Genomic DNA, 17,010 nt, shown 5'->3' with positions numbered 1-17,010 from the left:
ACCTCAAGGAACTGAGAAATGAAAGGCACATTTCAACTCCATCTGTAGATGTCCTCGATTTGTTTTGTTTTTTTTTAGGTTTGCTATCTTCAGTTGCTGCTTTGTGCTGCAGTCCTAATCACACTTTCCTTGGACTTACTTCTGAGTGGGCATCCTGAGTGGATTGTGCTACAAGACAGCTTTGTGCAAATTCTGAATTCAGGTAAGTCAAAATTCTATTTTAACAGCACAAAGTACCATTACTACCCTTGTGAGTTAGGAGGGAAGAGGTTTTCCATTGGTGGATTTAAGGCAGCAAAACCAGTTCCACCACCATATCTGAGTGGTGTGAGATTCCAGGTGTTTCCTTTGGAAAAGAGGCACAGCGGATACCATGGTGCCTTTATGATATATGGTTCCAGCACTTCTCAGGTGGGCACCAGTGCCATTATAAGAGAACAGGGGAGGTGTTCATGGTGAGTTCTGGCACCTCTTTCCCTAGAAAAATAACACTGGGTTTATTTACACATATATGCAACCTGAGCCTATGATGGGGGGTTCACACTCCAAGAGGGTCCTGTCTCTCCCATTGCTGCAGCCTCCAATTCAAAACAAGCAGCTCACATTGTGCTCTGAACCCCTCCCCTCTGATGTTGTTTAGCCGTTTAGTCATGTCCGACCCTTCATGACCCCATGGACCAGAGCACGCCAGGCACTCCTGTCTTCCACTGCCTCCCCTCTAGCTTGTTGCATTTAACTGACAGACCCCTTTCCCCCCTGATCACGCCACAGCCATCTGAAATCCTAAAACTTCTTCCTAACAAAAACTCTGGCATTGTTTTCTGACTTACAATCTTGGAGGTCAAGGTGTGGCTCCACCCATCTGCTGGCTGGCAGAGAGTCTTCTTTGCTGATGGCCCATCTTCTCTTTCTTCTCTGTTAATGGCCTATTTCTCTAGCAATCTCCTGACACAGGAAGCTGAGTCCAGCTATTAAGAGTCTAGCTTCCATTTTAACTTTTCAAGCATCAATTAAATTCTGACACTTACTAAATCCAGTAATTATGGGTGCCTTGTACCCACAAACTGGCACCAAAACTCATAACAATATAAAAGCAGCAATACCCCTGATTTACTTTAAGGCGCAGAAAACAACTTGATCCTAATCACTTGGCCATGATCAAAGTGTGTTTCCTTCACACTCTGTTCTGCTAGCAGACCTAGGTTAGGATGGTTGCTTTTCCTTCTGACTGAGAGGGACTCTCGGCAAGAGATCAAGTCGCTTAATAGCCTTTGTTAAAATAATGCCCTAAAACACGGGTGGGGAAAGCTCATGCCAAAGGGCCAAATGTGACCTGCCAGACCTCTCCATATGACCTTTGGAGTTTTACCCCACCCATATCCCTACTCAGGCCACATCTTCACTCCCTCGTTGTGTGCTTTTGCCTAGCTGGAACTCTGATAATGCCTTTTGCTTGCTTGTTTGGGGGGTAGGGAGTGGTGTGTGAGTTTGAGTAGAAAACGGCCATTTGTGCAAAGGTAAAATTAGCATTAATTCATTGCTTGGCCAGTCCACCATTGGCATGGGTCCCCACCTCTGCCCAAAAGAGTACACACTCAGAACAGGCTTGCAGTTCTAGCCAAATATTTAAATGGCAACCCTCCCCTCTTCCTCCTCTCTTCCCTATAGGCATAGGCATGCACTAGGTTGTAATAAATAACTGTTCCTGAAGACTGCCTGCATGGAGTAGTTTTAGCGAAGTGCAACTGTGTTTTATTTAGAGTAATAAACTAGAAATAAATGAGATCCACTTGACCTATTCCAGCCACTAGCAAAGGTATAGGCTGCACTTTCAGAAGTTGCTGATGTGTCTATTCGCTATCAGAGCAGGGAATGTATTTCTTACTTCAGCTGCTGTCATTAGCAAAGAAGCTTATGAATTTGCAGGGCATCGAGGTATCATAAAATGAATGGATCCGAAGAAATAAAAAGTTGCTAACACAATTATGGGATGGCTGTCAGCATTCTTTGGTGTGCTGCCAAAGGACACAGTGTGGTTACGGAGCACTCAGAAGTCAGGACTTGGTTTGCAGGGGGAATAGAAGTTAGCATAAACATCTCACTAATTACTTTCTTTGTGTATTAAATTGCGCTGATGGGTCTCGTGGGGGGGAATAACTTGTCTGAAAGGGACTTTTGGAAGGTGATTATCACTGTGCTTGGTTTTGCTGACACAAATTTGAACTTTCAAGGAGATGGTGCCTCTTCTTCAGCAATTTATGGTTGTTATGTGCAACTAAAAAACAGCCACAACTCCTGGGTCTTTAAAAAGGAGAAACCTCAGGGAAGTGGAAAATATAGTATATTGGCCTCTAGTTTGAAGCCAGTCCTGTGAAAAAGTCCTCAGTTGTCTCTAAATTAACTCTCTTCCAGAAAGGCTTAGCTTTAGCATCCATACTAGTACCCTGCCTTGAATGCAGGCATATCCAAATTCAGTTCCTAGCATCCAACTCTTGAAAGATCAAGAGCAGAGCAAATGGCCAAGGCCTGAAAGCTTTGAAAGCTGTTGCACTTCAGAGGCAGACCAGGGTTAGCCAATGTGTTGAACTACAACTCCCATCCACCCTAACTAATGGCCATGCTGGATGGGGCTAATGAAAGTTGTTGTTCAACAACAACATCTACAGGGGACTTGTTTCTGACTCCCTACATCAGGGATGGGGAACCAGCAGTCTTCCAGCTGTTGCTGGATGACAAAAGCAAGCTGGCAGTAATTAGCACCATTCAAGTCGGAGTTAACTGTTTATTAGCAAGAACACAATCTGCACAGAGTATCAGGCTTAAATGAGCATAGCAGTTCCTTCTCCCCAGGATTTCCCCCAAGCAATCAGAGACTGTGCCTGGGTTAAGCCAACCTTTCCTCCATTCTTTCCATGTCTCTTCTGGTTCTGGGAGACAGGGAGAGGAGGAGAGCTTATCGCAGCAGGAGGGGGGAGACACACCTGTGACTCTTCACCAGCCAGATTCATCTCTGCCTCTTGTCTTCCCTCATCCCCTGCTTCAGCTTCTGCCTCTGATTCGGGACTGCTCTCTGCCACAGACTCTCCCAGCTCACTAAGCCCTGTTACCTCTTCAGTTTGCAACACTTTCTCCTCCCAGTCTTCTCCCTCTTCTGCCTCTTCCCACTCAACATTGTCCCATCACTACTCCCTAGGTCCTGAGCCTTTTTCCCTTGCAGGTTCCCCAGCAGTTTCCTCCCACCATTCCTCTGCGTCCAACCAGTCCAGGACACTGGAGCACAACTCCCATCCCCATTAACCTTGGTCCTAGTGGCTGGGGCAGATGTCTGACATTGAAAGAGTCACAGGTTTTTCAGCCCTGCTCTAAATGGCACCTTGTTATACAATGATCCCTAAATCACCACCCCGCCCCCACCACTTTTCTTAAGATCAAAATGGGCCAGGAGGATAATGACTGGGGATGTTCAAAAACCAGAAGCAAAAAAAGTATCTTATAATCTGTGTAGAATAGAAAGCTATGTTTTGACTAATTATGTGACCCACTTTTCTCAGAGCTGCTTCCATTCTAAGTTCTTTATTCCTCTTACATTTTCTGGAACATTTGAAAGTTAATTTGTCAGGTCTCTTGATCCAAGAAACTTCTCCTCTGTGTGACTTCGTTGCTGCCAGCCCCACCTCCTCTTCCCCAACAGGTATAGGATCTCTCTCATGCTGCAAGCTTCAAAACACTGATGCTCAGCAGAATGCTGCCAATTGATTAAGGAAGCTGCCCGCCCTCAAGGTCAGGATGATTTCCTGCTTCCCCGTCCCCCCACCAGCTCCCAGTGGGGCATTCTCTGTGAGAAACAAATCCTCTTGCTCTGTTTAGTGGTAGAATCTGCTAACTTGCTGCTAATACTAGAATACAGAGGATATTGGATTTCCTAAGGAAGCTCTTGAAGTTGTGTTCTCGGAGCTTTAGAGGTAATTGAGTTTCCAGCAGACAGAGGTTTTGGTGGGTCCCAGTTTGCATTTACTATGCATTATCTGAAATATTTCCTTGAGTGTTATTGGAGAGGGTTGGCTGAAGGTTTTACTGGTAATGGAAGAAAGGGGGGAAAGGAGGCAGCATGATCCAGCTGTGCTGGAACGGCGGCAAGGAGGGCAACAGGAGATGTGGAAAGGAAGGTGTGTCCCTTTTGCACTGGATAGAGGTGTATCTTGGTGAACCTTCAGAATTACCAGCGTTGGGGTGCAAATTTGGTTAACTCAAAATGGCACTTGAGTTCCTACAGGGACCATTCCCCCATAACTCTTCCACAGCTCAGGTTGCAATCCAAGCCACAGAGAAGCCATGGAGTGTGGGAATAGGCTTTACTCTCTCCTGCTCTCACTGCTGTTGCTTCAGTGATGGGGAGGGAAAGAAGTCCCTCAGCCCTTCCTCTTCTTCCTTATCACCATCCCTAGTGCCTGGAATGTTGGTCTAGCAGTATGCTAGATTCTGGGACTCTGGGACACATAATTTCCCTACAGCACCTGATGCCCACATTAAGGACATCAGGGGCTCTGATAAAATTACATTTCCCAGAGTCCTTGACACCTGTAACACTTCCCTAGCAGGGAGAAGGAGAAGTCACTGCTAAAACAACAACAACCAATCAGAGTGTCCTGTGTTTGAGGGTTCCCCAGCCCTTCAGAATACATTTTCTAGGGGTACTGACTCTCTTCCCCCACCATTAGTGCATGCTTCCACTGGAGCAACAGCACCAAAAAGGACCAACTGGATTCCACCCATTTCTTTGATGTGCTGCGAGGATCTTTGTTAGATGGGATGTAGAATCATGCAGCCTTCTTCAGAGGCTCTGCTTGGAGTGCCTCCACCAAATTAAGGGAAGCAGGCAACCCCCAGTGCCTTTTCAGAGGACCTTTTCAATAGTGACAACCCTAAGTTATGGAAGAATGTTCCCCAAGAGGTTCACTTGACAACATATGTGATATTTTGGGTGCATAAGAACACAAGGAGAGCCTGCTGGGCCAAGCCAATCTAGTCCAGCGTCCTGTTCTCAGTGTGGTCACCCATATGCATGTGGGAAACCCACAAGCAGGGTCTGAGCCCAACAGCACTCTGCCCACCTAAGATTGCCAGCAACTGGTATTCCAGGAACATTGCTGCCTCTGAACGTGGAGGTAGAACATAGATATCATGGTTGCGCCAGAAGAAGACTTTTTGTTTGTTTATTCAAGCCTCTTAAATGACTTATTTTGAAATAGTTGGTGTCCTTAGTTTCTAATAACTTGCAAGATGTTTTATATTGACCAGACAATTTATGAGGAAATGCATCCATTCCGTTAATGGAGGAAGATGGCTTCTGTTGCAATATGATGTTCATCTTGTGCTGTTATGTTCTTTTGCTTAATTCAGCGGATTGCTTAACTGCAGGATACAATGACTGGCTTATAAACAATTAATTTAAAAAGCGGGAATCTCATGTTCACGCTTATTTATTTATTTGATCGTCTGACTTTGGAGTCTTTAGGATGCAGCAGAGATGTGCTTTAATCTTTTCATTCTTTACCCCAAAGGCTAAATGCATACATTTTAAAATAAAACAAAGGAGACCAAACACACATACAATTCCCACAAGACCTCCAATGCTAAGATTTGAGAAACCCTCAACTATCATATACGTAAGTTGAAAAAGAGAAGCCAAGCTAGTACATAAGACTTAGACGCTGAAATCTAGCCTTGCCGTGCCTTTTCAGTTAATTTCAGCTCCCTTCAGGTCCCAGATGCAGAACAAATACTGTTAAACACAGGAAGAAACAAATATTGATTGATATTCTGTGTTCTTTTTTTTTATCAGGTTGCTGAGGGAATGGTCAAAGCTTGATGTTCTTCAGTCACTGAATCCAAATGCAAACATGACTATTCTCAGTGGAAATGCAGAGTCTAGTGCTGCCTTCTGCCTGTGGATGCTACTTGCACAAAAGACTCCAACTGCATTGTGCTGGAAGTGATCTAAGTGAGCCTTGGGACACCGGGAGTTGCGGTCTTGCCTCAGCTTCCATGCAGCACTTGGACCCCTTGTGGTAAGAATGATTTACTCATCACAAAATTGTTTACATTGTCAGAATCAATGGACTAGATCTTTTCCGTCTCTGAGGTAAACAAGAATGGTTGAAATATTTTATAAAGTAAACTTTTAGAGGTACTTATATTACTGTTTGGAATGATTTAATATATTTAAAAAACCACCCTCTCCCTGCCTCACCCACCATCAGGACAAGTTTTGGAAAGCATGTTGTTGTTGTTGTTGTTTAGTCGTTTAGTCGTGTCCGACTCTTCGTGACCCCATAGACTAGAGCACGCCAGGCACTCCTGTCTTCCATTGCCTCCCACTGTTTGGTCAAACTCATGCTGGTAGCCTCGAGAACACTATCCAACCATCCCGTCCTCTGTTGTCCCCTTCTCCTTGTGCCCTCCATCTTTCCCAACATCAGGGTCTTTTCCAGGGAGTCTTCTCTTCTCATGAGGTGGCCAAAGTACTGGAGCCTCAGCTTCACGATCTGTCCTTCCAGTGAGCACTCAGGGCTGATTTCCTTAAGAATGGATACGTTTGATCTTCTTGGAAAGCATGTTGGGCAGGTCTATTCCAATGAAAGCCATTTCATTCCTGGATAATGCCTGCATCATGAGGTGCCTTTCTGTAATGGAAGCAAAAGAAACAGAAAATATTGTACTGACCCAATCTGCCTTTGCCCCCTCAGTGTTTCATTACTGTTCTCTTCCATGAAATTAGTCTCCTACGCACTACCAGAGCTGGTGTCAGCACCTGGCATCCTGGGGCATCTGCTTATACCTGCCCTGTCCCTATTTCCCTTTTTTTCTTTTCCTGCAAGCAGCACCAGACAACTGGATCTAGCCATGCTTTAATTTCCCACAACGCTTCCTAGCACCACAGCCAGGGCCCACCACTCCCAATTTGCCTAGGAATGCCCACCCCTCAAACCCCCCAGCTGACCCTCCCCTCCATAAGTCTGGAAAAGAAGATGCAGCAGCAAGGAATGGAAGGAATTCTTAACCATGAATTTCTATTCCCAGAGACTCCTGAAGGACAGCAGTGATACCTGAAGGTAAGCAATGCCATTACATAGGAACCAGTAAACAACAGGCAGAAAACTTAGGTTGAGGGGAGGGTTCTAATCTAGCCATATGCTTGAAGTCCTGCCTTTCCCTCTCTTAGTTTAAAAATTCAGAGTGGAGACAGGGAGGCAGAAGTAAGAAGGATGAAGGGGGAATGGAGAATTGTGGATCTGTTCCTGACTGTCAGATTGTACTCTGGGAAATGTTAAAGTAATCCACTGGGCACAAGTGCATCCAAGGAGCATTTCTGTCACATCTCTGACAGCTGCTTGAGAGAGACAATATGGATCACAGTGTCCACTATATTTGAGAAGAAGAGTTTCTTTTACTTATTGATTAAAATTAAGTGAGTTGAAGAATCGACAGGCAGTCTGACACTCATCTAATAATTCCAAATACTAATGAATGAAAGGAAAGAGCTGCTTTATTTATAAATAACTATCCACATATTCTTAGAATATATAAAATTGGCACATTAGTGCAACAGATTCTAATCACTCCAAGGTGAAAAGGAGAAGAAAGCACTAAATCTTGCTCGTGTTTCTTGTGCAGCTTTTGCCTATCAAGGACACTTGCTCCTGTTTGAGGCTCCCTACAATAGAGGCAGAGGTCTGTCTCCAATGTTAGCCAAGTTCAGAGCTGACCTATTGTAATGAATGGACATTATTTGTTGTTGTTTAGTCATGTCCGACTCTTCGTGACCCCATGGACCAGAGCACGCCAGGCACTCCTGTCTTCCACTGCCTCCTGCAGTTTGGTCAAACTCATGCTGGTAGCTTCTAGAACACTGTCCAACCATCTCGTCCTCTGTCGTCCCCTTCTCCTTGTGCCCTCCATCTTTCCCAACATCAGGGTCTTTTCCAGGGAGTCTTCTCATGAGGTGGCCAAAGTATTGGAGCCTCAGCTTCACGATCTGTCCTTCCAGTGAGCACTCAGGGTTGATTTCCTTAAGAATGGACAGGTTTGATCTTCTTGCAGTCCATGGGACCCTCAAGAGTCTCCTCCAGCACCATAATTCAAAAGCATCAATTCTTCAGTGATCAGCCTTCTTTATGGTCCAGCTCTCATTTCCATACATCACTAGGACATTATTTAGATCCATTCATTTCAATGGTTCTATGCCAAGTAGAACTTACCTGGGCACAACTCAGATAGACTAGGGATTGGCAGGAGCTACTGGTATATTTCTGGTTCCTCTGCAAAAATTTCTGACTCTCAGCTATTTAAGAATAATAATTGCTGAAATGAAGAAAGGAGCAGAAGTGTGTGTGTGTTCTACAGATCAGTTTCATTTGTTGTGAGACATTAGTGTTACATGCAGTGTTTGGTTAGGGAGAGGGGGAAAGAGGGGAAGGGGGAATGGTAAGTGGGGTGGAGTTGGGTGGTTATGCTTCCATTTAGTGTATGTGTGGGGTTTTGTGTCAGAATTACTTGTATGGGTTCTCTTACTATTCCCTTGTTTTATTTCCTTGGTGGTTAGAGAGGTTGTGGGTGGCTTAGGCCGGGTGTGGTTGGTTGAGGAGCAGACTTTTTGCAAAAGGAGTGCTGTGAGTTCAGTTCAGTTCTGCTACAGAAAACCAATTCCTGTGCTTAGAATGTGCTCAGAGACACCCTTTGATACAATTCTCACTGTATTGTCAATGTTAACTAATGCATGCGTAGGCAAACTAAGGCCCGGGGACCGGATCTGGGCCAATTGCCTTCTAAATCCAGCCCACGGACGGTCTGGGAATCAGCGTGTTTTTACATGAGTAGAATGTGTCCTTTTATTTAAAATGTATCTCTGGGTTATTTGTGGGGCTTGCCTGGTGTTTTTACATGAGTAGAATGTGTGCTTTTATTTAAAATGCATCTCTGGGTTATTTGTGGGACATAGGAATTTGTTCATTCCCCCTTCCCCCCCAGAATATAGTCTGGCCCTCCCACAAGGTCTGAGGGACAGTGGACCGGCCCCCTGCTGAAAAAGTTTGCTGACCCCTGAACAATGCATCCCATCAGCGCAAAGATGTTCCAGGGAGTTAGGGAATCCCTAAAACACATTTAAGCAGGGATGAGAGGCAGAGAAATGAGCTGAAATCCTTGTGTGGATGGAACACTCAGTGTTCCATGACTTTTGCACCTGGCTCTGCCTGATGGATCTGGGGTTCTAGTAAACAACAACAACAACAACAACCCCAAGGTGGATCCAAGAAGCCCAAAGTCAGCCCACCCAACCATCCTAGATAAAGCTTCCCTTGGGGTTAGTTCACAAATCAGTTTTGTGTATATATATATATATCAGTAAGCTTTTAATTCATCTGTAGCAACCCCTCAAAGCTAAGAAATCTCACTGGATTAAGTCAGCCTAGCTGTGCAATGAGTGAGACGTCCAAAGTCTAGAGTTTGATCCTGAAGTGAAGAAGAAGATTAGCATTTTTTCTATAGAGCACAATACAATTGGGATAGCTATCTGAAATACAATTCTTATTAATGAGGGCAGTCCATGTGTAAAGGGGTCATCAAGTATACAATAATATTTTCTCTATGAACTTTAAAGTGAGCAGCTTGTGCTTGTACTAATTTTTATTGATATGCAAGAGTTTCTTCCCCCAACTCTGTTAAGCTCCTGTTAACACCCATGGCTTCCTGACCCACTAACTGTGAGATATATTGATCCTTTTTGTATTGTGATCTATTTTTTTAAAAGGCAATCTTCTTCAGAGGTTCAAGATTAAGCTCTAGACTTGCACGCCTCGCTAATCACACAGCTAGTCCAACTAAATCCGGTGAGATTTGTCAGAGTTGTAGAGTTTGCCTCAGATAAGCTTTGATACAGACCCTTTGGCTGTTTCTGCCTAGAGCTTTTTTTCAGTGGCTTAATCAAACTCAAATGATCTCAGAAGCTCCCGCCAGTGGTACAGTTTAATGACTGCTCCATATTCTAAGGAGTAGCTCTGCTGCCTTAAGAGATCAACTAAAGGACAGGTTTCAGATTCAGAGTCTGCTGTATAAGCCTCCTACAGTTCTGGATGGGATTTTAATTGCAACCCTGCTTCCTTTAGAACTGGCAAAATAATGTCATCACAGCTGTAGGGCAAGAAGAAGAGAAGCAAAAATATTGGCTGAATATTCGCTTTCCTGTAGCGAGAGAGACTTATTTCATATATCGGGCCTTTGTACCTTTCAGACATTCCCTCATGGTATGAATTGAGCCACATTCACACCACATAGTTAAAGCACTATGAGATTACTTTAAACAGTCAGGGCTTCCCCCAAAGAATTCTGGTTAAATTTGGTTAATATAATATAATATAATATAATATAATATAATATAATATAATATAATATAATTTAGATTTACATTAAATTAATTTTGGTTAAATTAATATAACTTAATTTATATGTGTTCATAATTGCATAGAAATCATTAAAATGATTGTCAAGTACTTGCAGTTATATTATATATTTATTTGGCATTGCCTGACATTTTCAGAAGGTAAAATTAAAATTCTTTGGTTTTCTGAAAGCAGTTTATGTGCTTTTTCTTCACACATAGACTTACCAAGCTAAATGTTGTCCAGTCACACACAAAAATAACAGCAGATTTTAATTCCTCACACCCCAAAACATATTTTAAAGACCCCTCACCGAAGAAATGTGCAAAAATTAAGTTAACCTGAAGCAACACCTTAACCTGAAGCAACACTTTAGCTAATGGGGCCTTCTGCTGCTGCCGTGGCGTCCGAGCATGATTTCTGTTCTCATCCTGAAGCAAAGTTCTTAACCTGAAGCACTATTTCTGGGTTAGTGGAGTCTGTAACCTGAAGTGTATGTAACCTGAGGTACCACTGTATTTGCATTTCTTTAGAAATGTCAAGGTTGGTCTAGGTTTAGACACAACTTAGCACTTTAACAGACAGCCAAAGTCCACTCCTCCTTCATTAGATCTCCAGGGAAACGGTCAGCCTCTTCATATACTTACTCAGCAGTACCTCTCAAGTCTAGAGAACATAATGTACAAATAAATTGCAGATAACAATTTCAGGTATTGATTTATGTTTTACTTTTTTGCAGAATAAACCGATGTTAAGTAAACAACGTGGTATTTTTAGGCTTGGATGAAATGGAGCTACTTATCTGACAGGACAAAACATTTCTTTCAAGTGAAGGTTAAAAAGGACAAATGTTTCTGGAGAGAGAGTTAGCACAACTGTTGTCAAAGCTTCTTTTCAAATAGACAACACGGTGGCAGTTGCTCAGCCCTCCTAAAAATCAGTAAGACTTTTCATTATAAGAATTGGGGTGATTACAGTTCTTATTATTATCTCAAAGCAGATTTCTCTCTCTGTGTCTCTTAGCCCATCTCATAGACTTCTCCTGTATCCTCCTAGCAGCAGCTCATGCTGTCTCTGCGCCTTGTGCAATATCTATGCAATGACTCTGACCCCTGAGCATCCTTGACACAACCTTCTGAGTGATGGATCCACATTGATAGAGGGCCCTAGAGAACCCTGGCTTATTCATGGGCTGACGTAGCAAAGGGTCAGAGTTGTGAGCGCTTGTCTTCTTTAGACATAGCATACCAATTAAATCCATTTCTGTATTACCAGAAGAGAATAATTTGCATGCAAGAGGTAAGAAATCTAGTTTGGCGACAAGACTCACATGCTTTTTTTAGAAATGTGCTCTCCATCCTAGAAAAAAAAGCAGAAGAAATTAAACATGGGGGAAGAAGATTGACCTTTGCAGGTCAATTTTTAACCTAGTAAAAGTGCATAAATCTTTCTTTGCAACAGAAAGGGAGAAACTGCACTAAAATGTATAAAATTCCAAGTTGTTCATTATTATGGTATTAAGTCACAGAATATAAATTATTATTCTTAATTACTCACCCTTTATCCAAAGGTCCCAGGGCAGGTTACATTTTTTTAAAAAATCATTAATATGAAAACACAATTTTAAGAACAGCTTAAACCAATTTAACTTAATAAGATAGATAGATAGATAAATAAATAAATAAATAACCCAACAGGAATAACAGATGTTGAAAAACCTCTGTGCTCCTTGTTAGAAGTAGCTTGTTGAGTGAGTTTCTGTTGCTCAAGAAGAGGGAGCGGGCCAAGGCAATCCCCCAGGGGATTGTGGTGGGATGATGATGAAGAGGTAGCAGGGTTTCGTGAGCAGCAAGAGACAGCAGCAGAGAGCAGTCCAGAATCAGAGTCAGAAGTGGAGGCTGGAGAGGTTGAGGGGAGGAAAGAGGCAGAGATGAGGCAGGCTGCTGAAGAAGCCAGGGGGTCTCCCACTTCTACTTCACCCAGCTCCCCTCCCTGCTGGTCTCCCAGGACCAGTAGAGGTATGAAGAGGGCGAGGCAAAGACAGAGAAGGCATCAGAGTCTCAGATTGCTTGGGAAAGAACTGGGGAAGGAGGAGACTTAGGTAGCTGTGAGAAGGCAGGGTCCTTCAGTCCTTGCAGCTGCCTCACTGGGGCAAGACCTACTGTGTTCACAATGCCTGGCCTCCTGAGCTATTCCTATTTCTTTGAAAAAAGAGAGTTAACTTCATTGACACCGTGTGAATTATTGCTGACCTGCTCCTGACACTCACCTTGACAGAAGCATGCAGTTGCACTGGCAGTAGCGCCAGATTGGCTCCACTGGCGTGTTTGCATCATGCTACCGTCCCTGTCACCTGACTCCACCTGACTAACCAGTAAGCAAGTGTAGTGGTTCCATCCCACCCCAATGGGCTGCTTCAGTTCCTTGCAGAGCTCAAGCAAGCACAGTCTTCCATTTGCTTTTTCAATGAGTGGCTGATCAGATGAAGCTGTATTCTACTGGCTTCATCAACCTCAGCGTCACCCTCCCCTTCGCCAACTAATTACTAGGAGTGTTTTGCAGTCATTCTAACTCTGCTAACCCTCCCCTGTTCAAACCTCTCAATCTCACAACACTGGCTGAAATAATGTTTTAGCTGTAATTGTTTTTCGGTGTTTTTCACATTGCAAGCGATCGGACAAGATGACCGTCAGGATCCTTTCCAACTCTCTGATTTTATGATACTAACTGTTTTTAGAATGTTTTAGAACACTTTAAAAAATGAACATTTTTCCTGCTCTGGGCTTCTTTAAGAGGAAGGGCAGAATATAAATTCGACTAATAAATGACCCCAGGATCAAATTCTTTGAAGACTAGTGGCTTTCTAGAATCTCAGGTACTGGTCTTTTACAGCCTTGCTGCCCATTTTGCTGGAGATACTGAAACTGGGATTTGAGCATCCAAGACATGTACTGTGGTGCTGATAAATGAACAACTTACAACCCCAGTAGTTTTCTCCCCCAAATCAGGCTACTGGTCCATCAAGACAGGGGTAGCCACCATAGTGATCTCAAAAAGTGGACTATAGTTCCTATCATCCTTGACCATTGGCTAACGTGAATGGGGATTTTAGTCCATACTCTGTAGATGATCTAGCCCAATATTGTATTCTCTGATCAGCAATGGCTCCCCAAGACCCTAGGTTGATGATCCATTTCTTTTCACCTCCACACCTCCTGCTTCCTCTTTCTCATTCAAAACCAAAAGTGTGCGCTGCACAATTCCAAATGGTGAAGGTGTGTATGCGCGCACACACAGAGACATTATTCCCCCGTCCCCTTAATGTGCCGTAGGCCTCTGAAATGCCAGTCAAGGTGCTAATCCCAAAATGAAAATCTAGAGGAAGTGAGAAAAGCCTTGAATGAATATTTTACCATTTAAGAAGTGATGACAGAGGCAAAAACGGAATGCAAAAGGGATACCTCTAGGGAGGTCGGATGGGAGCAAGGACGGATGCTACAGGGCAGAATTTTCCCCATTTATCATTAAAAAGGGGCCAAAATGAATAAAGTAAACAGTATAAAGCAGTCTGCATTGCTTGCTTTGGAACATATAATGTCATTGATTTGCAGAAAAAGGCATGTTCATATACCTTTTTTTAAATTACATTTCCATTCTGCTCTTCCTCCAAGGAGCCTAGGCTGGCAGCTATCATTATCCTCCTTCCACATTGCATCCTCGTAACAGTAACCCAGTGAGATGGGTCAGGCTATGTGATGGTGACTGCTTCTCTCTCCCCCCCCCATCACCCAGCAAGCACTGTGCCCAAATGGGGATTTGCTGGTTGCTGAGTATGTTTGTCAAAGGCTTTTACAAATTTTAAACATTTGTATGGATTTTATGTCGGTTCAGGGTCACATAAGGACACAAGGAGACCCCTCTGGATTAGGCCAATAGCCCATCTGGTCCTGTTCTCACAGTGGCCAGCCAAATACCTGTAGGAAGCCTCCAAGTAGGACCGGAACACACTCTCCCCTCCTGTGGTTTTCAGAAGCACTGCCTCCACCATGACCGGTAGCCATTGAGAGACTTATCCTCCATGGATTTGCCTAATCTACTTTTAAAGTCATCCAGATTGTTAGCTATCACAACCTCCTGTGGGAGTGAGTTCCATAGTTTTAATATGTACTGCATGAATAGGTTCTTGTTTCTGTCTGTCCTGAATCTGTCCTGAATCATTCACTTCATTGGATGTCTATGAGTTCTAGTGTTTTCAGAGAGGAAGAACTATTCTCTATCCACTTTCTCGATGCAAGGCATAATTTTCTAAGCTTATTTCATGTCACCTCTTACTTGTCTTTTCTATAAACTATCAAGTCCAAATGTGGCAACCTTTCTTCACAGGGTCTTTGCTTGCTCCATCTCCTTGATAATTCTGGTTGTATTAACCGATTTCAATTTTAACCTGAGGATTGCCATTTGTTCAGTTTTCACTTTTTAAAATTTTTATTTCGGGATTTTTACGTACATTATATTATCTCCTTCCAATTTTTAAATTTCCCATACAATTCCCCCCCCCCCGCAATATTATTTGGAAGGATTCAAACAATTATCCTCAGCCACAGGCATAGCGTCTTTAGTTTCCACCGAATGTCTTTTGTTCCAGTAGTTTCTATCCATTGAAGATAGGAGTTCCATCTGTTACTTAGCGTGGTGGACTTGACCTTCCACGTTGTTTCCTGTGACGTTACTACGACAATGTCCGACTGTTGTTCAGTTTTAACTTTAATTTATTTGGATTAATTTTGGGATGCATTTTAATCAATTGCTTGCTTGTTTTTATACATATTGTATTATTTATATGTTAGCCGCTCTGAGCCCGGCTCCGGCCAGGGAGAATGGGGTTCAAATAAATAAATAAATAAATAAATAAATAAATAAATAATTTATTATTATTATTATGAACATTTTCCAACTTTGCAATATCCGTTTTTTCAGGTGAGGTGACCAGAATCGCACACAGTACAGTGGTACCCCAGGTTACATACGCTTCAGGTTGCATACACTTCAGGTTACAGACTCCGCTAACCCAGAAATAGTACCTCAGGTTAAGAACTTTGCTTCAGGATGAGAACGGAAATCGTGCTCTGGCGGCGTGGCAGCAGCAGGAGACCCCATTAGCTAAAGTGGTGCTTCAGGTTAAGAACAGTTTCAGGTTAAGAACGGACCTCCGGAACGAATTAAGTACTTAACCCGAGGTACCACTGTATTCCAAATGCAGCTGCGCCAATATTTGTATAACGCAATGAGTTACATTTCATTGTAACCCATAACTGTATAAAGTCTGGAGAACCCAGTTTGGAAATCACAGTGTAAGAAGCAGTACTGCCAATCTCCCATCCCTTTGGATTTACATGTGAAAGAAGGAGCCTTTGATCAGCCGGCTAGCCTCACATTGTTCTATGGAGAAAGAATAAGAAAGGAAAGACAGCCTCTTTTATATTGCTGACAGCCGCTCCTAAAACGACACTGGTCCTTCAGCAATGCTCAGTATTTAAAATGTCACTATTCTTTGGTAGGAAAAATGACAACACAGCATTTTTTTGCAGAATGATATTGTTGCAAGTCAACATTTCATGTAGCAGGAATTCAGGACCTTGAATAAGTTGGCAGACCAAGCTATGGCTGCATACGCATCAAATGTATGAAGCACATTTTCTACCCAAAGAGTCCTGGGAACTGTAGTTTGTTAAGAATTATGGGAATGGTAGTTCTGTGAGGGGCAAACTACAGTCCCCAGGATTCTTTCAGCAGGGGCAGATGTGCTTTAAATGTAGGGTGTTTTTGCAATCAAATCAGGATGAACTCTCAGTAAAGAAGCTGTCTGGGGAAACTGTCAGTCTTCTGAGTGGCACTGGCTGCAATGGGGAGTACAAGCCAGTGCTGCAAGTTTCCAAGTGACTACCAGGCTAGCAAATGTGCTTTAAATGTATAGTACACCCACCCACCCTGAGAGACAAGCTGAAGTGAGGAAAGAACAGGAAGTCAAAAATAGCACTCTCAAATTCTGTCCTATCTGGTCCTGCCAGCATTATAGGACCATCACAAACCTAGTTACTTGGCTTTGGCAAAGAACCATGGTGGGCAGCTCCCACATGAGACAGAATTTGGGAGCACGGATGAGTGTTACAGACTGTCTTGTTCTTAAAATGTATTGGCAGCCCCTCCTGACTAGCTCCTTCGGGAGCAACAAACACTGTTCACCTGCTCCCATGAGCAGTTTTTGATAGTTTATTAGTGTCTGCTCATTTTTTTTTTAAATGTTCAACGGGATTATATATCCCAATTACAAGAGATTAAAGGCCTTTTTCTGTAGCTGTGATGGAGGAGCAAAAGGAGGCTTAGCCTTATTGATTGTTCCAGCTCATAACTAGTTCTGTCTCCCTTTGGCTTTGGACCTGTGGAGCGTGTGGCTTGGTTTCTCCTGCCCAAACATCCAAGACTGCTGCTGTGTGTCACAGCCTTGCCTCAATATGACAGGCTCTCTGGGATCAATTTGCGCTAAACACAGGGCTGATGACCTAAGGCTGAGAAA

The 17,010-nt window shown here is 43.2% G+C and overlaps 1 long non-coding RNA gene across 1 annotated transcript; it reads right to left on the bottom strand.

Moving 5' to 3' along the window:
* Window positions 1–5,498: 5,498 nt before the first annotated feature.
* On the bottom strand, window positions 5,499–13,109 carry LOC309525523. Its single transcript, XR_014216378.1, has 3 exons — window positions 12,706–13,109; window positions 7,062–7,106; window positions 5,499–6,137 (listed from the first exon to the last, which is right to left on the bottom strand). It is a non-coding gene; the product is annotated as an uncharacterized lncRNA (long non-coding RNA).
* Between the last annotated feature and the right edge of the window lie 3,901 nt (window positions 13,110–17,010).

The sequence above is a fragment of the Podarcis vaucheri genome (genome assembly GCF_965113315.1).
Source record: "Podarcis vaucheri genome assembly, chromosome: 2".
NCBI classification, from domain to species: Eukaryota; Metazoa; Chordata; class Lepidosauria; order Squamata; family Lacertidae; genus Podarcis; species Podarcis vaucheri.
Note: the sequence above shows the minus strand (reverse complement) of the source record. Positions and strands in the feature narration are given on the sequence as shown.